General features: G+C 44.2%; 1 long non-coding RNA gene across 1 annotated transcript in view; it reads left to right on the forward strand.

The window, feature by feature from the left end:
* Positions 1 to 13,588, forward strand: part of LOC144699640 (uncharacterized) — a 63,483-nt gene extending 49,895 nt beyond the window's left edge. The window contains exon 6 of the long non-coding RNA XR_013580578.1: positions 13,528 to 13,588. This is a non-coding gene — a long non-coding RNA (uncharacterized LOC144699640). The remainder of the gene's footprint in view (positions 1 to 13,527) is intronic.
* The last annotated feature ends 10,876 nt before the right edge of the window (positions 13,589 to 24,464 follow it).

Raw genomic sequence — 24,464 nt, forward strand, 5'->3', positions numbered from 1 at the left:
TACACTTCCAACACACACACACACACACACACATACATACACATATACACACACACATACACACACACATACACACATACACACATACACACACACACATACACACATACACATATACACACACACATACACATATACACACACACATACACATATACACACACACACACATACACATATACACACACACACAGACACTCACACATACACACACACACACGCCATTGGGAGATGATAGCCAGGGATGAACCTTCAGCCCCTTCAAAATTGAGATTCACATTCCTCCCCAAATGCTGCAAGTCTCCAAAGTTATGCCCATCAATGGCACCCACCACCCCCCTCCCCACCCCCCCAACCCTACCACCTTCCCCAGTTTCTACTAACCCCCCTTCAGCACCATTTCTGCAGGAGATAGCTATGTGCCCTTGGAATCTCATCACCCTGGGGCCATCCTCCAACCTCGCCACGGCTAATGGTGCAACTCCATTGGTTTGATGCTAACTCCAGCAACTCTTCCTCCATCAGAGTGAAAAGGTCAAGGTTAGATGCTCCTCCTCCCATACCTGACCTCTCGCAGGCATCATGTATCCTCTTCTCCTGCAGAAGAAAAGGGTCTTTGTACTGAATCTTCTGTGGAAATATCATGCTTTCATTTGTGTGCCCAACATATCCATTGTCAATGGAAAAAACTTCTCAATGATCCTTGCGGACTAACAGGCCTTACACTTCAAAAGACTCCCAGAGTCCCCATGGGCCATGCTCAGTGGCATGTTCTGTTTCATGCTGCTTTGTGCACTCGGCAGCCTCAGACTTGACATGTACCACATGCTCATGTCCTTCCCTACATGTCCATCTGCGAAATGGTTGGACACTCACCCTTGCCGATCGTAAGATGACATTTGAGCCTTTTCCAGCACTGCAATCAGGTCCTTCAAATAACTCCAGGTCTGCTGACCTCCTCTGAGACCTCCATTCAGGCTTCTTTAATCCGGTGGGGAGGTCCCCTCTTGCCATCAGTTGGCATGTGAAACCCCTTCAGCCCTCCCGCCGATCACTCACAGCCTGGGGAAAAACTCACAGGGACTCATCGTTGAAGTGTAGGGCTGTCCTTGGTCTAGGCACCTCCACCTGCCCTTCCTGGTAGATGTAAAGCTGGAGAAGGTGCTGGTTGCATTTCCACCTCTGTGGAGAGACATAAAGAGTTAAAGGATAGATTTTGAGTCTTTTTTTGTAACACTTGTTATTCAAAGGGGAAACGGGACAGTTATGCTCAGATGTTCATTCCTCCCTGGAAAGGGTCCATAATGAGATATTGCTGCCTTAATAGTCACCAAAATGGAAAAACATGCTCTTACCTCTTGCTTCTTCAATATAACAATGGCTTTCGATCATTCTTCTTCCGATGCACTTATTCCTGCACATATGGATTCTCCTGTAAGAGAAGAAGTCATATAGGACTTGAAAAGTTAACTCTGTTTCTCTCTCCACAGATGCTGCCAGACCTGCTGACAATTTGAGCACTTACCATGCCTCAAATTATTGCATGTGAGATTCCCATGTTGGCATTATTAAATGGTACTATATCTACGTTTTTAAAATAACATTTTGCCTACATTTATACTTACTAAAGTTTATGGGCAATATTTTCCCCCATCAGGGGGGATGTGCGGGAATGGGTGTGGGCGAGTTCCCGATCGGCACCCCCACTCGGGGGCGTGCCGCCATTTTACGTGGGCGGGCCAATTAAGGCCCAACCAGCGTAATGTCCGCTTGGAAGCGCTGTGCGCTCCCTGTACAAGCCGGGGCGGGGGGGGGGGATTCCCTGAGCCAGGAGTGCACTCTTTCGCATGCGCACAGATCTCCCTGAGGCAAAGTGCTGCCTCAGGGAGACTGGTTCAAATGCGAAAAGCAGTTTAAAGAATAGAAAAAATTTTACTGACATGTTCCCTCATGTGACACTGGCACATGAGTTGGGACATGTCCATAACTTTTATTTTAAAATATTCTGAAATTTTTAAATACCTCATGAAATCTCATCCCGTCTGTGGATGAGGTTTCATGTTTTTTCTGAAGCCCTCCCAGGGCTCCTGGCCTGCCCACCAACCTTAAGGTTGGACGGGCAGGTCCATTAATTGGCTTAATTCATTTTTCAAAGGCCTTAAGTGGCCGTTGACAGTTTGGCGGGCGTGCAGCCAACCCGGCAGCACCCGCCGAACTGAAAATCTAAATGATGCGGGGTGACGTCGGGACACACGCCTGATGTCACCCCGCGTCATTTTACGCTTCGGCGAGCAGGCCCCGCCCCCACCCCCCACTCGCCGACCGGAAGATGCAGCCCTATGTGTTGATATACTTATCTGTTTGTTTGTTTGGTACCAGGACCGGATGAGATGCATCCAAAGGCACTGAGGAAAGTGAGAATGGAAATTGCAGAGGCTCCGGTGGTAATCTTCCGGTATTCCTGAGACACAGGGGTGGTGCCAGAGGACTGGAGAACTGCGAATGTTACACCTTTGTTCAAAAAGGGATGCAAGGATAAAGCTGGCAACTACAGACCAGTCAGTTTGACCTCAGGGTAGGGAAACTTCTGGAAACTATAGTACAGGATAAAATCAATAATCATTTAGACAAGTGCAGGATAATTAAGGAAAGCCAGCATGGATTCATTAAGGGAAAATCATGTTTAACTAACTTGTTGGAGTTTTTTGAGGAGGTAACAGAGAAGGTTGATAAAGGAAATGCTGTTAATGTGGTGTATATGAATTTTCAAAAGGCATTTGATACAGTGCCACACAACAGACTTGTGAGCAAAATTCTAGGTCATGGAATAAAAGGGAAAGTAGGCACTTGGATAAGAAATTGGCTGAGTGACAGGAAACAGAGAGTAGTGATAAATGGTTGTTTTTCAGATTGGAGGAAGGTTTGTAATGGAGTTCCTCAGGGGTCAGTGTTGGGGCCCTTGTTCTTCCTGATATATATTAATGACCTAGACTGTGATGTGCAGGGCATGATTTCAAAATCTGCAGATGATACGAAGATTGGAAATGTTGTCAACTGTGATGAGGATAGACTTGAACTTCAAAAGGACAAAGACATGTTGATGGATTGGGCAGGCAAATGGCAGATGAAGTTCAATGCACAGAAGTGTGAGGTGATTCGTTTTGTCAGGAAATATATGGTGAGATAATATAAACTAAAGGGAGAGCCTCTAAAGGAGGTGCAGGAACAGAGGAACCTCGGTGTATACTCACATAGGTCATTGAAGATGGCAGGGCATGTTGAGAGAGCAGTGAATAAAGCATATAGTATCTTAAGCTTTATTAATAGGGGCATTGAGTACAAGAGTAAGGAGGTTATGTTGAATCTGTAAGACAGTAGTTAGACCTCATCTGGAGTACTGCACCCAGTTCTGTGCACCATACTTGAGGAAGGATGTGAAGGCATTGGAGAGACTACAGAGGAGATTCACAAGAATGATTCCTGGGATGAAGAACTGTAGCTATGAGGATAGTTTGGAGAGGTTAGGACTCTTTTCTTGGAGAAAAGAAGGCTGAGAGGAGACTTGATAGAGATATTCAAGATCATGAGGGGTATGGATAGGGTAAATAGTGAGAAACTGTTCCCACTTAAGAGAACATCAAGAACTAGAGGGCATAGATTCAAAATAATTGGCAAAAGGAGTAAATGTGATGTGAGGAAAAAAAATTTCACCCAGAGGGTGGCTGGAGTCTGCAACAAACTTCCTGAGAGGGTGGTAGAGGCAGGTTTAGCTGATGTATTCAAAAGGGAATTGGATTGCTACCTGAAAAAAGAGAATGTGCAATGTTACGGGGATAAGGCAGGGGAGTGGGACTAGGTGGACTGCTCTTTCAGGGAGCCAGTGCAGACTCAATGGGCCAAATGGCCTCCTTCTGCACTGTAAAGATACTGTGATACCGTGTGATACTCAATTCTTTTATCATTTCTTATTGGATTTTGTACAGATTAACAGCAGCAGTGTGAAAAAATGCTCACACTATGCTTCCACAATAGTCGGATTCTATAAAGTTGGAATTTTTACACATCTCAAGAGGCATTACCGAACTCATATTATGACACTGTTTGTTACTAATGAGGGATGAAGGTTGAGGTAAATTCAGACCTTGGTCTAAATTACAGATTAGACCAAAATTTGGGTCAATGTTTTTTTTCCCCCAGTTCTTGTGATATTTTTGCAAATGTTTTCCCTTTTCCTTTTTGCAACAGCCCAGGCACTCGTGCAGATAGCTGAAAATCTTTTGTCATGAAGAGATATTAATATGTGTAATGTTATTGGAAATAATTCTCGTGGGGGTCTATGTTTAGGTATGTGTCAGTGTGTGTCTTAATTGGATTAAAGCCAGATAGTCTGGGTGCTTTGCTGTACAGTAGTTTGAGGTGTTAATTGGGTGAACAGTAAGGAGAACAGTAAGGTAAAGTGTTCATTTGCATTTGTTGAATAAATCAAGACTGCGGGTAAAATCTTGTATCTAGCTAGAAGAAGCCAAATAATATGTTTATTTTTTCAGCTTACTAATAAAATTGGTGTTTAGGAAAGGGGTTTTATTGTTAGAAGAGCTGAAGTTCAAAAGGCCTAGTGATACAATGGAAAATTTACATTCAAAGGGAATACTAGGTATATAAAGAAAGGAGTTTGGGTGTGTAAGGTAGAGGCATTTAAGACCTAACCAGCCTGTATGCCTCCAACCAACTTGCAAAGGAACCTCATTTGGAATTCATAAGGTCAGATGTGCTTTGCCTGGTGTCTATTTAATGTCTATAGGTTACTGTTGCCTTAGTGGAGATTTACCTGGGACGATGCATTTGGGGATTTGTTAAAAAGTTATTATAGTAGTAATTTGTAGCCATGCATATGTGTCTAATTTGTTGTTAAATTAATAAATGTTTAATTTACTTTTATATTAAAACCACGAGACTTGGTGGTCTTATTCCTACTGAGTTCAAAGTCTGTACCTCGAAATTACAAATTGCAAAAATGGGTTATGACAGTTGTTTCAAGTTTCCCTCTGGGATTTGAACAACTTGGCTTTTACCATCGGCTGTGTCATATACTTTTGAATTTACCAATATCTAATTCACATGAATGTGCCACTAAGATAGGGAGTTCAGATAATTGAGGAACAGGGGATACTAAGATGGAGAACTCACTACAGCAAATCAACCCAATTTTATCAATGTAAGAGGGAAAGAATCCTATTTATATAACGCCTAACACACCTCACGAACACCCCACAGCATTTCATACAAGACGACTTACCCTGAAAAGCAACCTTTTTTTTTTGTCAAATGCAGCAGCCATTTTGCACAAACGTCAATGAGATCAGTAAGCTTGGGTGCACAGCTTACCAACCCAAGAGGTGAGTATGTTACTGATTACTGATAAAAGAATTGGGAGACAAAAGGGTGATTGGGTTCCAAAGATCAAAATGTAAAAAGTATTTAGTTCTTTAAAAAAGTGCTGACAACCTTATAGTAACTAGATCATTTTTGCAAACATACCAATTGCAAACACATTTCTCTTAGTCAGCTGTTTAACCTTTAGCTCAATGGCAGCCGCAATGAATTTGCTGCTTCCCTGGTAGGCAAAGCACTTTATTAAAAAAGCTTCCAGATGACACACCATGTCATTGAAACAAATCACAATGCAACAGTAATAATGCTGTTCAGGCAAAAGTAGCTTCATTGATATAATATGAAGCATACCGATAAAATAATGCATTTTAACAATTTTGAATAAAAACAATTTGAAGGCAATAATTCAGCTTTTCTTTCTCTTTCCTCGTTCCCTTGGCTCTATTCTTTTCTTTAAAATTCTAGGGTCGGCTTTTTGTGGAGCTGTGGAGACTCCAGGAATCTTTAAAAATGATGGGTGGGACTGGGATCAGAAAGTAACCCCACCCCACCACCCCCTGATTTCTGACAGATCCTATTTTTGCCAGAGAGGGAGGAGGGGGAGGAATAGGTGCAGAACATAATTCCCACATATGGGAAGCCTGAACCCAGCAGGGCCATTTGAACTCAGTATTCCATTTTCACTGGAGCAATGGCCTTATCATGCAATGTGGGACTTATGAGTCTTTAGAGAGGTTGCAAATGCCCTTGAAGGACTGATAAGGTCTGTAGGACTGTCAAGCTGTCAAATTATTTAAATTGCCAGCCTTTTAAAAAATAAATAAAGCTGCCTGTCTGTGAGAGTTGAAACAAATCTGTTCTATCTGTTTCATTAGCTGTTTGTTGATATAACCCTCAGTGCTATTATTATAGCATTATTAATGCTTGGCTGATTTCCACAACCTATCATTATCACAGCAGGCAGAGGAGGGGTTTGTTAGTTCACAGTTTGATTGACAGCTCAAGGGTTAGTAAAGGATTAGCTGTCTTTGGTGTGGGGTCATCAATACAAATGCTTGTTTTTATAAGGGGATTAAGAACTTGAGGAGATTTAAATGTATTTAATGGACTTTCATGAATGGGACTTTTTATATAGAGTGAACTCTGTAATAGATGTTTAGAACTTTATTCTATTTAATCTCAGCAAGGCTCTTCTGGTCTGCCTATGGTGAATACTTGGTGAGTTAGCATGGAGGGCAGAAGGGCAAAGGGTGGTAGGTGAGGGGTTCTCGAGCTGGCATGAGTTCTCACTAAGTTGGGATAGGAACTATAAGGGGTCATGAGATGAGTGACAGGCAGGGGTTGGCATGAGTTGACATGTATGAGCATGGGAAGTGGGTGGGGGGGGCTGAGATATAAGGGGTGAGGTCTAGAGGGTCTAATGTTTAACAAAACAATGGGAGGAAGTTGCAGAGAACCGAGATGGGCCTTTTAAACAGCCCGCCTTGGCACTTGGCAGCCCCTGTGTCAGCTTCCGATTTGCTTCTGGGAGTGATGGTTCCGACTCCATCCTATGCTCACCCCTAAGGAGCAAAAGTCATGTCATTCGGGACACTTTGTCCTGAGGTGGGTGCGCCAAGCTGGGAAATTTTCCCACTTGAGCTACCTGCCTCGTGAGCGAAAATACAGCCCTATTAATCTTTGCTTTGGATTTTTTCATTAAATATTTTGATGTTATGTTTTACTAATTTATTTTACATTTAAACAGTTTCCCACTTTCTCCATCCTTTTGCAGAAACCTGGGACCATTGCACTTTAAAATCAGACCTTGACTGACCAAAAAATCACTCTAAAGAATAGACTGAGTTTGGAGATGAAACACCATAGGCGAATGTGCTTACATCACTTAGATGGCCAGTCAACTCGATATGAAAATGTGACCAACATTCTGGATTCTCCAGGCTGAGTTTGCTTGTGTGCCTTACATGATAATAGGGCTGAATATATGCCTGACCTCCACCCGACAATCTCCCTCGCTTCTGTGCAAATCAGGTGGTGCACGTTATGCCAGCACTTTACCTTCACCGTATTAAACTGTTTCAAGTGTTCTGAGTGCTGAGTGAGAGAGTACCAGCTGGGGGTCCACACATGCCCTCTAATCAGAGCAAGAAAGCTGTAAAGTGTTGCAGGCCCCAAAGGCCTAGAGGAAGGTCAATCAACAGCTTTCTGGCTGCAGTGCAGAAACAGCAATTCAAAGGTTTCCAGGCCAGCAGTGCAGCCTTGCTACACTGAAAATATTTGCCTTCCTGAAGGTCCCAGGAGAAAGCAAGCTGCTCCTTACAAACCCCTCACCAGACAGGGCCAGCCCATAACCTCCAAGGTCCAGTTTCCTTGGGTGATATTCTTCACTGCCCCGGCAGCAATTTTAAAAATGAAACATTGGGAGATATTTGAGATATCACTCTGGTAGCTAGTGGAATTTGAATTCAATTAATTAATACATTCAATTGACCAGAAACTGAACTGGACTAGCCATATAAATACTATGGCTACAAGAGCAGGTCAGAAGCTAGGAATCCTACAGTGAGTATCTCATCTCCTGACTTCACAAAGCCTGTCCACCATCTACACGGCACAAGTCAGGAATGTGATGGAATACTCTCCACTTGCCTGGATGAGTGCAGCTCCAACAACACTCAAGAAGCTTGACACCATCCAGGACAAAGCAGCCAGCTTGATTGTCATCCCTTCCACAAATGTTCACTCCCTCCACCACTGATGCACAGTGGCAGCAGTGTGCACCATCTACAAGATAAACTGTAGCAACTTACCAAGGCTCCTTGGGCAGCATCTTCCAAACACACGACTGCTACCATCTAGAAGGACAAGGGCAGCAGATAGATGGGAACACCAGCGCCTGGAAGTTCCCCTCCAAGCCACTCACCATCCTGACTTGGAAATATATCGCCGTTCCTTCACTGTCGCTGGGTCAAAATCCTGAAGCTCCCTCCCTAACAGGGTGGGTGTACCTACACCACAGGGACAGCAGCATCTCAAGAGGGCAGTTCACCACCACCTTCTCAAGGGCAATTAGAGATGGGTATAAATGCTGGCCTAGCTCGTGAAGCCTACATCCCATAAATTAATTTTCTAAAAATCTGGAATATAAAGCTACTCTCAATATTGGTGACCAAGGGTGGAATTCTCCCAAAGTGAAGCTAAGTGCTGTGACGGGCGGTTTTGGTAACGTCCAGCCTGCTGTCCATGATGGCGGCAATTCTACCCGTGCCCGATTCTACACTTGGAGCCTCACTAGTTATGCAGAGCCGCATTTCACTCTGAATCACCAGGCAGGTCCGGAGCTGATTTGTCCACCCGCCGTCAGCTGGTGTGTTTGAAGGGCCGGGCGCCATATTTAAACCCCAGTCCAACACACAATCTCAATCTCTCCAGCCCACCAGAGGTGTCTGCGACCCATAAGAGAAAGGCCGAGAGCCTCAGGACGAAGTCTGCACCCTGCCTCACCCACCAGGCTCTCCAGGCCTTGGCCAAAGGGGTGCAGGAACAACGGCATGTGTTCTACCCCACGGATGGCTGCAAGAAGCACAGCAGCCTCATCTCTTGGGCCTGGGACACCGTAACAGAGCAGGTCAGTGCAGCTGGCACCGGTGCCCGAAGTGCCACCAATTGCAGGAAGAGGATGAATGATCTCATCCGCTCCACCAGGGTAAGTCATCCTTCAACACCTTCCAATCTCAAACTCTCATCATGGCATCATGCACTCAAATGGCTACTCTCTTTGGGAGTCTCACACAGCCATTAGCGAGGGACACGTATCAACACCAAGACGTTTACATCACCACCATCCCATCTAACAGGCTGCTCATACTCCATCGTCTGGCCCTTCTGGGGAGGGCTCACCTCACACAGTGGGGGACATGCACCTCACCCAACCTCTGCTTCATCCCTTCTCATGCCTTTCATTCTCCTTCATGCAGGCCAAGCTGGTGCACAATAGGCACGGGAGAGCGCAGACCTGGGGAGGGACGTACAACATCCTCACCCTCAGTGAATTCAGAGAGGCTGCAGCTGAGCTGGCTGGGAACAGCAGGGATCAGTTCTGTGGGGAAGGGGAGATTGGCCTCTCCAACCATCCTAGTACGGATCACAGCTCCATCACCTCATCGAATCCTGACATTCAGTCACGTACGGTCTTATGTAGCTCATGCTCATTAACTGAAACTCTCTTTTCTATTTTCTAGGCACAAGCACTTCAAGGCCCTCAAGCCGCCACCAGTGTGAGCCCCTGGACCTCATCTGAGGAGGAAGGTCTAGAAGAACCGTCACTGCACTCACACGCACCCTCCACCAGCTCAGAGATACACACGTCGGTGGGGCACTGATGTAGATTAGGCTCGGGCTCAATTTCTGGGGAATACCTCTCTGACACGTCCCCGCAGCAGTTGGAGGCAGGGTCATCCCAGGTCTCCGGCACCTGGAGATGATGAGCCTCAGGAAGCGGCCACCAAATCAATGCTGGAGATGCAATGACAGGTGGCAGAACATCAGGCAGAGATTCAACAGTCACTCAGCAGACTGGAGTGAACGGTGGAGGAGTCAATCCACGTTCTGTCTGATGTCATGGCTCCGACATGACAGCACCTCGAGGTCACCAAGGAAAGACTGATAACCACCATGGAAACCTTGGTCCAGCAGGTCTTGCCAGATTTGTGCTCGGTCCTGCACTCCATGGCCACACACCCTGGCGGGCACCAGCAGGATGTAAGTGAAATGGCGACGAGGCACCTTGACTTCCCTCTGGGTGCACCATCTCCTGCAGGAGTCAGAGCGGGGCCCTCCGGAACCCACAGAGAGGATGAGCGTCAGCCGGACACCTCCTCTCAGGACACTCCAAGGGCGTACAGCTACTGACAGCCCCTGAGCAGGTGACCCTTATCCGGCCGGGGATCTCCAGGCTACAGGTCACCAGTGGACACCTGCAAGGTTATCACAGACATCAGGACGTAGCAGTCAGCAGACTGCCTCCACTTCTGCTGCAGATGTCAGGGCTGCAGCCAGGTGTAGCAATAAAGTTAGGAAAAATTGATGTCACTTTTGAATCACAGGTGTGCTAGACATGTAAATAAATTGTACTTTTGTTAATACATTTGATGGTTATGTGAATATTCCTGTCAACTAAAGGTGTTGTGATTTTGCACTTTGGGATCCTCTTATTTTGAAGTTTAGCCTTCCTCCCACTCAGTGATAGTGCCCCACTGTAAGATTAACATTCCTGTGATGTCAACCTCAGTTGAACTAGTCTCCAGGCCCTTGTGTGATGTCAGGGAGATGTGTTTAAATCTTTATTGGAAGTGTGTGATGTAAGTGTTTCTCACCCTTCTTCCTTGAAGAGCACCATTGAGTGAAGGCAGCTCATCAGCATTGATAATCTAGCAGCATTTGTGTCTCCTCAGTGGTAGTGGCAGAAAACAAGACATACACAGGAGGAGGAGATACCTGGGCATGTTCACATCTCACTCACAGCAGTTTTGGCATCATTAGATGGCGGCGAAGGCTTCAAGTCTTCTCTTGCATTGACCATGTTCCTAAGTGGACTCTCAATTCCCAGAGTAAGTTCACTCACAGGGCCCCAGGGACCAAAAGCAAAGATCAAAGCGATTCATAAGGCAAGTGTGAATATGGGACTCATTCTCACTGCAAGTGGGTGGACATCCCCTGAGTTGAAAGAAGGTGGCATTGAGGGCTAGGACAGATGTGGCCATATTCCCTCACATGACTATACTCTTCCTGGAACATGTCAGCGATTAACGTATCACAGGCACGTCTCCCACGTCTTCCTTCCTCCATGGCGTGATCGTGTCATACTGGCCCTCAGCAGCCTCCTGAGATTCCTGGACCTTCGGGTCTTCATTCTCTGATGAGCTCTCATCCTCCTCCAGGTCATCTTCTGGCAGGGGGTCACCTCTTTGCATAGCCAGATTGTGAAGGACGCAACACACTGCGATGATGTGGGAAACTCTGTTGGGAGTGTATTGGAGTGAGCCACCTGAGCGGTCCCAGCATCTCAAATGCATCTTCAGAAGCCCTATGGCCTGCTCTATAAGGGAGCTTGTGGACCTGTGAGCAGCGTTGTACCTCTCCTCAGAACGACTCTGAGGGCAACGCACCAGTGTCATCAGCCAACACTTCAATGGGTGCCCCTTATCCCCAAGCAGCCATCCCTGCAGTTGTAATGGCCCCTCAAAAATCTCAGGCACCTGGAAGTGACTCAGGATGTAGGAGTCATGGCAACTCCAGGGTACTATGCACAAACGTGTAGTATGTGCTTCTAGTGATCACACACCAGTTGCACAATGATGGAGTGGTAGTCCTTGCGGTTTATAAACATTAGAGGCTGCTGCCATGGAGCCTTTGTAGCCACAAGAAATACACCAAACACATTATATCACTCCAGAAACCAGTGCACATGGTTCCAGCTTGTTGGCAGGTGAACTGTGTTCTCTTCCATTGGCACCTAAGGATTCTATTCTTTGGAAAACACATATTTCATAACAACATGATTAAATTTACCCACTGTGTTTTAAGACTTTTTCTCAAATTACATTTTATGCCTAAAGTTCATCCTCTCTCAAAAGCCAGGTCTTAATTTGGATATTCAACCCTGACGCCCATTCCCCGCAACAGCCCATGTCCAGAAACATTGATTAGCTACCAATCACAGTTGTGCATTTTAAGTGTTCGTATAGTTTTGGGTACGAAATTTATGCTTTTGGAGCATTTCTACCCAGATGCAAGATTAAGGTGTTTCATGTTGTCATGGGCTGAGTGCCAAGGAAGCTATTTTTGAGATCAGGTTGCAGGCTTCCCTAAAAAAAAAATCAATGATGTTACGATCAGGTGAGGGCGGATGTCAGGCCCCGCCCTTTCTTTCCCACTCCATGATTGATCGTAATAGGTTTTTTGTAATATATAAGGATGAAGGTATCAATTCAGTGCCTATATTTGACCGTCTGGGTGCTGATTGCAAAGAGTTCAGTCTGACAGGCTTTCTTAAACATAAAGGGGTTCAGTTTTATTGTGCTAAAATTCCACCCAGGTGAAGATATGAAGATATTTAATAAGATAAACACATGTCCCGACCTTTGCAACATACTCACACACACGCATACAAAATTACAAGTTATGCAGTAGAAGAGGTTAACTTTTGGATAAATTAAGATTCAATGATCAAAGGCAAAAAGTAGAGACTTCATTGTTTATGAGTCCTTTGCTGTTGTTCGTGACTGAGGCAGTTTTTTTTCATGGTGGTCTTGGTGGTTCCCCTGGAAATGGTGCTTTGGGATTTTGGAGTGTCCACTGAAACTTCTCTGTCTGTTAACCCCAGTATGATATAAGCAAGCAGAGTTCCTTTTGATTGAAATTCTCTATCTCTGCGATGTGTTCCAAATGTAATAGAGGTATGGCTTTGAACTTGAGACAGCAGGAAGAGAGATGGTGTTACTTGTCCTTTTGTAGACTTCTTCAGGCTGTCAAAAGCAACCAGGGTTTTATAATAAAAGATATATCAAAATGGTCACATGACCTCTCCCCCATAATGATTTGAGTATTTCACAGAAGATAATTGATTAGCTCATGTCTGGATGGACCTTGGCTATTGCTTTATGACCTTGGTGTTTAGTTTTTTTTATGTCCCAATCATCACATCTGAATGGACATTCTTCCCTGTGATGATTTAGGAAGTACATATTAATACTTTCTATATAACCATTGTCTTGGCAGACTTTCTGTCTTTGCCTGAAAGATAGCTTTATAGAAATGCAAATGGTGAGAGCCAATTCATCTTTGAGATAATTCTTGACATCAGCAGGTGTGAAATCCCATAAGAGGTCTGCCTTGGCATGTCCTAATTGTGATCCACATTTGGAAACATCCAAAATCTGAACAACTTGTAATTCCAGACCTGTCAGGTGACATGTGGTAGCCATCTTAAGTTAGCATCTTTGCTTGCTTTAAAAGCTCTTTTAAAGAAGTTCTATGACTGGCCAATGAAATTAATGATTAATATTCCACATGCATACATCACGTTGTTATGAAAATGAATATAACAGACAAATGGCAGTTTTATTTGGTCAGCAGAGAGAAGAGTTTGTTTGGCTTTGTGAGCTACCACAACCGGAAGTGTGAGGGCAGTGGTCTATGGTCAAAGAGATGCATCCTGTAACCATCTCAGGACTCCGGTAGATTCATCCTGGCATGGCCAGGTGGAAGAAGAATCATTGCAAACTCTCTACTGCTGATGGTAGATTTAAGGAACTCGCCAAAAATTGAGGAATGCACCTGGAGTTGCTCATTTGGAATTATTACTTGACGAACAGGGATGTGCAAACCCCTTGAAAGCTGGGAACAACTGTGAACTGTTTCCTAAAAGGACTGTAATTCCAAGTGTGACAGGTGATGAATATAAAAGGGGAATGTCACTTTCTGTAGTTTAAAGTGTAAGCTGTCTACAAAAAGAAAACAGTGTTTAGTCAAGGTTTTTTCAGTCATTTGTTACAGTACAAGTTTTAAAACATAAATTCTTGTTGTGTCATTCTTTCAGCTCATAACTGGAAGTTTGACTCTCTTTATAAAAGTTATTTGGTCTTTACGGAGCTTTTAACACTAGGATAGAGGGCATTCAGCACATGCAGGACATTGTTGCACAGCAATTACACATTGAATGAGTGGTACCTCTTGAGGTTTTGGTACATCTCACCAATGAGATGTGACACCTGTGAGGTCATATGCATGCTCCTAGCACTGTGAGGAAGCCCACTATTCTGGCAAAGCCATGTACCCATCCCTCTGCTTCTCTCTAACCAGAGAGAAGGCAATGAAGCCCCCTCTCTTGGTGGACAGACCTTTTGTCACTTGTCCGATGCAGCGATGGATGGCAAACTGTAAGCCACCATAGCTGGAAGAATCCACTGATATAACTATTCAGGGCCATGATCACCTTGATGGCCACTGGTTGCAGTGTTCTCATTCTCCTCTGAGGCTGCAGGCCCAATTCCAAGAGGTAGTGCAATTCTGTGAGCACCTCCACCGAATACTTAGGTGCAATTAAGAGAAGTGATCCCCAAAAGCCCTTGGTGGATAATGCCTCCTGCTGAAGGCCCTCCTTCCTCTCTTTCTGTGAGAAGCTTGACTTCTTTTCTGTCTCTGCTCCATCTCCCTCTGATGCTGCAGTCAAAGGGGAACTGCAGCTAACTGGGAGCAAGTGACAATCCCAACGACCTTTCAGAAGCACCTAACTTCTTCCAGTTGTATCTGTTAACTTAACCAACTTTCACAACTCCTCCAACAATCCAGTATTGCCTTTAACTCTGCAAAATTGAATAAATAGTAAAAAGCAACTAAACTCCAAGTTGGATGGTGAAACCTTTAAATATGTTGGTGGAGGTAGGTCAGGGGAAGGGGTTTCCCTTGTGCAACTGAATGCATATGCGACTGTGCATATTACAAGGAGGGTGTTAACTGGAGCAGTGAGGTCCAAAATGGCAGGTTGGATGTCAAATCAGAGCTAGATATTGACTAGCATCACAGTCTGCCAACTTTGCATACTTCCAGTGCACAGACGTAACAACCTTAACAATTTTTCACATCAACCAGTCCCCAACGCACAGCATTCCATCACACTCCATTGCTCTGGAGTTGAACTTTGCAGTCTAGTTCTGACCGCAATTGTAAACAGGAACAGTTATATTTCCTTGACACTGAAGCAACAGGACTCACACTTTGTGCAAACCAAAAACGTGCACAGCCAAGCTTGTGCTAATTCCTGAGGTTAGCCTACATTTGCATAGCAAGCTCCCAGTATGCATTGGAAGCTGAACCCTTTACTTAAAGGGTCAATAGGTTTCATGTTGACCAGTGAGGGAATTGCTTGTAATAAAATTTTGCTGCACAATGTTATAGATGGCAGAAAAATGTAAGAAAGCGCCTCATTTTTCAGATCTTGCAATATGGGGCGAAAGGCATTGCCTATTTGTGTCTCCAGGGTAGCCACCGCAGAGAGAGAGACAGTGTCCTCCGGGAACAATGTGGTTTGGTGAGGCATTGTTCTCACCGGCCCATGAAGAACAATAGAGCAGATGATCAAAAAGGTATACTTGTCTCAGGAACTTTAGCGAGGGGAGGCTCGCCAGTTGTCCTCTATGTAAATTAAATGGGCAAAGTAGGCATGCTCTAAATTTTCTTTCAACCTCTTACAGCACAATGCTGCATGCAAAGGTCTCAGAAAATATGACAATTTTTGTGTTAACATGCATGCTCATATCACAGCAAGACACTGTTTATTACTTTTGTGCTTGGATCATAAAAACCTGAATGGAAGGAGTACCTCACAATTTGAATCTTAAAATGATACAGCACAGAGGGGGGCCATTCAGCCCATTGTGGCCATACTGGCTCTTTGAAAGAACAATCCAGTTAGTCCCACTCACCTGCTCTTTCCCCACATCCCATCAATTTTTTTCTTTTTCAAGTATTTATCCAATTCCCCTTTGAACTTTATTATTGAATCTGCTTCAGTTCAGATTGTAACAACTCACTACATGAAAAAGTGTTTCCTTATGTTGCCTCTGTTTCTTTTGCCAATATCTTAAATCTATGTACTCTGATTACTGACTCTTCTGCTGCTGGAAACCGTTTCTCCCTATCTCCTTTGTTAAAACCCAACATGATATTGAACACCTCCGTCAAGTCTCACCTTAACCCTTTCTGCTCTAAGGAGAATAGCCCGCTATTCTCTCCTTCCTAAAGTGTGGACCCAGAACTGTCCACAATACTCCAGCTGGAGCCAACAGGAATGTTCTTATTCACTTTGAGGAGAACATGCTGGAGGAGAAGGTTGTGTGAGTAGATCAGGGTGAAACTCATGGCCTTCTTGAAGTTAATGACTTTTACCATCTTTTTCCAGTTATTCTTTCTCCACTCACTCACGCGCTGGCCTAGAAATTTGGCAGCGCAGTACCCACTCATCAGGTTCGAATGGACCTACTAAGGCCCCAAGACGATGGGCATAAAGTGGCGTGCATTTCCAGCTGCAAGTGTGTAGCCCTCTTTATGGATGAAGGTGGATGCACTAGCTGCAGGAGCATGCCATGGGAATATTTAAAGGGAAGAATATTTGATTTAAATTCAGACCCTATGTATCTGGAGGGACCTGTTCTCAATTTTCGAATGGCCAAGTGCTTCACTCCCCACTTGCTGAACTTGCACAGCAAGGAACCAGGAGGAAGGGCTCCTCGTAGCCCAGTGATATTTAAAGGGACCATGCAGGTTTGGTGGTGTTTCTCATTTCGGGCATTGTCAACTTTGGGACATTTTCTGATGTGTTTCATCACTCTGGAAAGATCACTTTGTCTAAACAGAGCAAAAACACACTTTGCTTTGAACTTCAGTGGACTGCTTCATAAAATATTTTGGCTACAGTTACAAGTGGTATCATGGTCAAATGAACTGGAGCTCGAGGGGGAACATCAATGAAGACAACATAAGAACAGGAGAGGCTGCTACAAGATGGAGGGCACTGCTCAGGAGGCCACACTTAGAGTGAGTATTTATTCAGCCCATCTCTGACATTAACTTCAATCAGAAGCAATGCCTCAGACACCTTCACTTTACCAAGGAAACTATCACTGAGCTATGCTACCTGCTGCAGCCATAACTCGAACCTCGAACCAGGAAATCAACATCACTGTGTTATGATCCCAGCTGAGGTTAGTCCTGGATAAGTCCGATCCCAGAGTAGAACCCAGCTTGATAGATCCTAACTTTTAATTTGTTTGTTTAGATATGTGGAGAGTAGCTACTGAACAGAGTTACAGGAGTCAGCTGATGAACTTTTAACAATAGAATAAAACATTTATTCAGCAAGGAAAAATGAACTATATTACAATACTCCTTCAACCACACCTATACCATTACAGATATGTACAGATTTGTAAGAATAACATAAGTTACAAAAGCTATCTTATACTTTAATGTTCCCAGTAGGTGCCAGTTCATGTAAATCTATGGCACCCTCTGGTCAGACACACCACACTCTGAAACCAAGTGACAGATGCCACCTCAACCAGATGCTATGGATCTCTCCTCGACTCCCCCCAGACACTTCTCACACCGTGAGCCAACCAGGCTCACTGAACTCTGTCTTTCACATGAGAGTTTTCAATTGCCATACTCGAAGAACTCACTTTGGAATCATCTCCCAAACTGACACTTTCTCGCCCATGCCTTCCACAAGGGTTCACCTCCAGGGTTTCAAACTCTCTTTCTGATGTTCCTCTTCCCTGGGGCCCCACATGCATTCAAGCTTTCTTCCACACACTCTCTCTAACCAACTCAGCTGTCAACAGTACACCATTGTTTCATATGCCCATAGCAAAGAGTTATAGACCTTCAGTTATCTCTTTGGACCTTCTAGCCTCTTGCAAACTGTTCTCACTTTAAATCTGCTTTCTACAGCTTTTTTCTCTTTAAATCAGAAGGTTGGAGCCTTTCTTTCTGCCCCCACTCTTAGCTTCACTTAACAGGACCCTTTCCAGGTTCCTGCCCTTCCTTTCACTAGAAGGTCTGTTTCGGGCCTTCTTCTCTTCCACTCCCCTGGGTTTTGGGTTTTTTTTATTTAGCTCAGGACTTGCTATCTATCCCTTTTGCTCCAGTCTCTGTCTGGCAGCTATTTCAACTAATTTTAGCTTGGGACTGGCTATCTGTCCCTCCTAGGTGGCTTCTGTTTGGCAGCTGTCTTCAGAAGCTTTTTCTAGCTTTTCCATGTGTGTGTGTCCATGAGAGGGTCCTGCCTCCAGACCCTTGTTGCTAGGCAACAGCCCAATTCCTCTACTCTTGTTTGTTTACCTTAGCTGCAACCGTCACAACAACCTCATTGGAAATATAAGCACCTTTTAAAGTGAAACTAAAACTCAATTTGACCTTTCCTAACAGACAGATACAGAAATACGAATCAAACTGAAACTTTAAAGTTAAAGCTCATTCCAAATACTCACAAATACCAAAATAACTTACTTAAACTATCTCTATTTCAAAACAACTGCCTAAGCATGACAATGTCATCGTGGACATTAACTCCTATGTGATGGGATTCTTTCAAGCTAAAATAGGTGACATCTCTCAGTTTTCAGTCAGATAAATATATCAAGAATCTCATCAAGGCCTATTACACCTGAAGGGTTCTCAAGATTCCCACATTTTTCATATCATCAACAAGGATATGACTTTTGGACTTTTAAACTGCTGAGTTAAGTGTAAAACCCTGCAGACAGGAGGCTGGGCCCATGAAGGCCTGGGGTTGCACATGCCCGGGCTTATTGAGTACAGTGTGGATTGTTGTTTCAGACAACGAGAGGAGACAGATTACACATTCTTCCCTTTAATACAATCAACCCAGAGAACGACTTCACCTCACATGAAACTGAAGCCCATCAAAATCTTGCATAAATAATCGCTCACAATCAATTCAATTATGCGAACCCATCAATATTCCACACCTACAATGGCTTTCAGTTCAAAACTAGTTACTAGGCAGGAGGACAATGATAAACATCATGCGAGCCCATTAAAAACGAGACGTACAATCACCTAAGGAAGCCCACCAAAGTCAAACAAAGAACTAACCTTGATTTGGATTCCAATAAGAGATTCGAAAGACAGTATAACTGGGCAGTCAGTTATGAAGGAAAGAGGGAGAAACCAGCTAGCAGAAGGGTTGCAGTTTTGAAAGGTGACACAGAGGGAAACCAGCTAGCAGACAGTGAGCAGTTGGGAGCGGTTGAAACAGAGTTTAAGCAAGAAGATCTGAAGGTTTGCAGGCCCGCAGACAGCAAGGGGCACGGGATGGCAGGCTCAACTGAAGACAACAAGGCCGCAACCGCAGCCCTCCACGAAGATCGACCACCCACAACCGCACCCTCCCCCAACTGAAGAACCTTCGCAGATTCCACAGACCAGGACCGCGTGGGGACGGCAGGCCCCAGAGGACACAAAGAGCGTACCCCAAAGTTGCATCCGGCTTACCTGGCTGGATTTCAAACTGTCAAGGAACCCTGGTTGGTGAGCATGAACCCTGACCTCTTCTGGTTCAATTTAGTTAGGTTTTGGGGTTGGGACAAGAGTAAGGGGATTAGTAGCATCATTTTCCCTCGTTATGCCGTGTGTTCCCCATTCTTAACTAAGTGCACTTTGTAAGTCTGTATAATCTCAGTGTAATCCTAATGTTATAAGTTCATTTGTGACTTCAATAAACTCAGTTTTTCTTGCACCAAAACCAGTTGTCTGCTGCACTTTGTCACAACCCCCAAATAAGTCCAAGGTCTAGAACCCAGGGAGTGGGAGCGATTTGGACCGCTCAGAACCCAGAAGTGAAGCTGACACACACCACCACCCCCTACACACCAGAAGAAAGATATATCTCCTTTACGATGGACAGAGCAAAGCAGGAGAGAACAGTAGATTTCACCCACGTGCCAAGCTTCCCCAGCTCCATGGTGCCAAGGACTGCGCATACATTGCATTACATTGTCCCTATCACCATCTAGCATCTTTATCGATGAAAAGGGAGTTCACTTTCTCAACATACACCTAGATTGTAGCCATAGGCAATGCATTATGCAGGCCTGAGTCCACATTTTCATCCTGCCACTTTTATTCCAATCAGGCTGTCAGGTTACAGATTGGCTACTGGAAAACAAGGGTCATTCTCTCTGACCATGCCTCATGATCATAGTTGTCTCTTGTTGAGGTATTATCATCAGAGTTTACTGCCTTTTAGTTCACATTTGTTTTTTTCCCTGATGTTATCTGTTGATTGTTTGTTATTGCACTGTTGAACTGAATAAAAGTCACTTGATTGTTCAAATTTTGCCCGTGCTTCTTTCTGCTGACATCACTATGGTGATCAATTTACTGGAAAATTGTTCCAGATTCCCAATCCACTTCAGAGAAGGGAGTGGGTGGGTGGGGCGGTGGGGGTAAAACCTGGGCGGGATCATTGTTATCCAAACAGCTGATCCATTATCTGAACCCTGATTTCCCTGGCCCCTGCCAACATGCCTTCCTCCAAGAGGCCACCAGCAATGCGCACAGGAACACATCTGTCAGAACCCTGCAGTTTCACAGGCGAGTTAAAGGAGAGCCCTACCTGCAGGGCAAAATTGTGCAGTGCAGACACCAACAATCATTGCCACTTTACCGAGGGTATGATGTAGGATTTCCTTCAACCTGTCCAAGCAGCTGAAACATGCTTTAAGCACCCTGAAAACTTACGCAGTCCATCACCTACCAGATCACTGTGTGTGCCGATTGCACCTTTTCTGCTCTGATGATGCAACATCTTCTGGCTCCTTGAAATTTGTCTGTAGGAACTCAACCTTCTTTCCATGTTAGTGATTGGTACTGATGTGGACCATGATCTCTACCTCAACTTCCTTCTCCCTCCTTCACAGCTGAGCTACCCATGTTGCTGTGCCCTTGTCTCTGGTTGTATTCCAAAGGGGAACCATCACCCTCACCAGTATTCAGAGATGAGAGCAAGATGCACTTTGGGACCATCTGCACTACTTGCCTGATCCACCTTGACTGTCTGGCGGTCATCCATTCCCTCGCTGCCTGAACACCCTTAAGCTGCAGGGTGACCACCTCTAGAAACACGTCATCAATGTAGCTCTTAGCCTTGCGCATGCACCACAGTGACCCCAGCTGCTGCTCAAGGTGCCTTAAGTGCACTGCCCACATGCACAGATCCTCTCACAGACTCTTAAAGGGCATTCATTAGCCTGTACACTCTCTGTGGGAGTGAAAACAATAAGGTCAGTTCAGTCTCTGGCCATGGTGTGTCAAGCCTCCCTCTGCTTCTCTTCCAAGCTGTCCACAATGATCAAGAACAGGGGAATGGCACGTGGATGCACCATTGCAATGTTTTCACTTTCCTAACATGTAGAAAGAAGTAAAATTAATTGCCTTCAGATACTAACAGGGCTCTCGATGACAAAACTGCCAATAAAAAACCACGAGAATTGGAGAGAGGAAACACTGAAAACAATTTCTGGACTGCTGGGATGAAGCTCCACAGCTTTATAATCCTCTTGTTGACTTTCAAAGCTGAGAGCCAAGTAAGGACCATGAATTGCGTTAATACCAGTTCACCCACCCCATTATTTTTCAGTCAAACTGCCTGAGCACGAATAATACAGTAACTCCACCAATTCTTTGAACACCATTATTAATACTGGTGGACTGAGCAAAGAGAACAAATTTTTGTTGGCTTAGTTGAGGCTATTGATGGAGCAGCATAAATATCCCAGCAAATTATGTTGCAATGCAACTAATGGAATAACTCGGTTAATCGATATTTGCTGAAACTTTTTGTACACCTTTAAGGTATCATTACTGTGGCATAAGTTTCCTGCAAATTCAGCCCAATGGGTCTGCGAACTAAATTTTATTTCTATTCATTCATATTTATTCATGAAGGTGTCAGTGGAAAGGCAAGCAATAATTGCACATCCCTAGCTGTCTTTGAAAAGGTAATGGTGAGCTGCCTTCTTGAATAGTCACATAAAAATGCCTCTCCTTAAATACTGAAAACTAATAGTGGCACATAAATTGACAGCTGTTCATATCTTGGCTGCCACATGGAAGGCAAGGCTGTTGAAAGACTCTTCCTACAGATGATTATTTAGGAAATGGTGTTGGTTTCCAACAACATCGCACCCCCCCACCCCCGCCAACACTGCACCCCCCCCACCCCCCCCCACCCCCAAGCTGAATAGTTGATTCATATGCAATATTTGACTGTTGCAAACATATGTTGAAATATTTGATATAAAGATCAGTAACAGGCTTTGAGGCAGTTTAGGGAATGTCTGGACATCTTGATATTTATTAGTTCCTGAACTTTGTACTGAAATTTCTTCTAAATTTGGCTAATTTTAGCTAGGTAAAGTGTCAAGGGATGTGAGGGAAAAACAAGTTAATAGAGGTGAAATAAACATTAGTCAAGATCTAATAGGATAGCAGAATAGGTTCAATGAACTGAATGGCCTACACCAGTTGCCATGCATGTTATTGTATAACTATTTGGTGTTCTTGCATTTGTTCTGATGAGTGCAAGTTAAAAAGCTTCAGCAACATGTTTCCCTTTTGAGCAATACCCAAGTATAACTATTTCTAACAGTCAACTTAGCATGAATCGGATCAAAGTTTGATTTAACATTTATTAAATCTGGAATAAAAACAGAAGAAGCTGAACATATTCAGCTGGTCATGCAGCATCTGTGGAGGGAGAAACAGAGTTAACATTTTATTGGAACTGGAAAATGTTAGCGATGTGACAAGTTTTAAGAGAGTGCAGAGTCAAGAAAGATGGGGAGGGGAGGGAAAAACAAGAGGGAATGCATATGATAGAATGGAAGATGGTAGCGGTGTGTTACAGTTCACTCAGGGAGTCCAAGTTGCTGTGGTAACACATGCTTTTACATGCATTTTGTAGTCTGGAGCTATGGGGATTGATGGTAGAGGCGCCAACGTTCTTTCCATCCATGACTGACCAGGAATCTCTCCTGCTGTTACCACCTGCCTTATGTTGGAAGGATTTGCAGGTTGATACTCAACCTGTTTGGCTGCATTATGAATACACCTTCCCTGGCCATCAAGTCCTGGGGTGGGACTCAACCCCGGAGCTTCTGGTTCAGAGGCAATGACATCACCTACTGTGCCACAAGACCTCCAAAATGGACAGAAGGAGTGATTAAATGACAAGGCATAAGGATGATAATAGGACAAGGAAAGAAAAAAAGATGGGTCCAGGTGAGCTGTAAATGATTATGGCAGTATTATTGCCAACAGCTGTTGTCTGAAAAAAATAGGAGCAATGGTTCTGATCTGAAATCATTGAAGTCAATATTGAGTCTGGAAGGCTTAAACGTATGAACCTACAAAACAGGAGCAGAAGTAGGCCATTTAGCCCCTCAAGCCTGCTCCGCCATTCAATAAAATCATGGCTGATCTGTTTGTGTTTCGAGTTCTCCATTCCCATCTAACCCCGATAACCTTTGATTTCCTTGCTTAACAAGAATCTATCTACCTCTGTCTTAAAAATATTCAGTGACCCCGCTTCCACTGCTTTCTGAGGCAGAGAGTTCCAAAGTCGCACAACCATCTGGGAGAAAAAAAGTCTCCTCATCTCTGTCCTATAAGGGCAACCTCTAATTTTAAAACTGTCCCCTAGTTCTGGATTACCCACAAGAGGAAACATCCTTTCCACGTCCACTTTGTCAAGACCGTTCAGGATGTTATATACTTCAATCAGCTCTTGTAAACTCCAATAGAAACAAGCACAGCCTGTCCAACCTATCCTCATAAGACAATCCACTCATTCAAGTATCAATCCAGTAAATCTTCTCTGAACCGCCTCCAACGCATTTACATCCTTCCTTAAATAAGGAGACCAAAACTGCACACAATATTCGAGATGCAGTCTCACCAATGCCCTGTATAACTGAAGCATAACATCCTTACTTTTATGTTCAATTCCTCTCGTAATAAAGGATAGCATTCCATTAGCCTTCTTGATTACATGCTGCGCCTGCATACTAACTTCTTGTGACTCATGCTTGAGAACACCTAGATCCCTTTACATCTCAGAATTTTGCAGTTGTTCTCCATTTAAGTAATACTCTGCTTTATTATTCTTCCTGCTAAAGTGAACAATTTCACATTTTCTCACGTTATACTCCATCTGCCAGATTTTTGCCCACTCACTTAACCTTATGTGCCTCATTATGTCTTCTTCACAACATACTTTCCTACCTATTTTTGTGTCATCTGCAAATTTAGCTACCATGCCTTTTATCTCCTGATGTACATCATTGATATAAATTGTAAAAAGCTGAGGCCCCAGCACAGATCCCTATGAGAGTTCACTAGTCACATCCTGCCAATCAGTCAAAGACCCATTATGAATACACTGTTTTCTCCCAGCCAGCCAATCTTCTATCCAGACTAATATGTTACCC

Source organism: Cetorhinus maximus, chromosome 24 (genome assembly GCF_964194155.1).
Source record: "Cetorhinus maximus chromosome 24, sCetMax3.hap1.1, whole genome shotgun sequence".
Taxonomy (NCBI): Eukaryota; Metazoa; Chordata; class Chondrichthyes; order Lamniformes; family Cetorhinidae; genus Cetorhinus; species Cetorhinus maximus.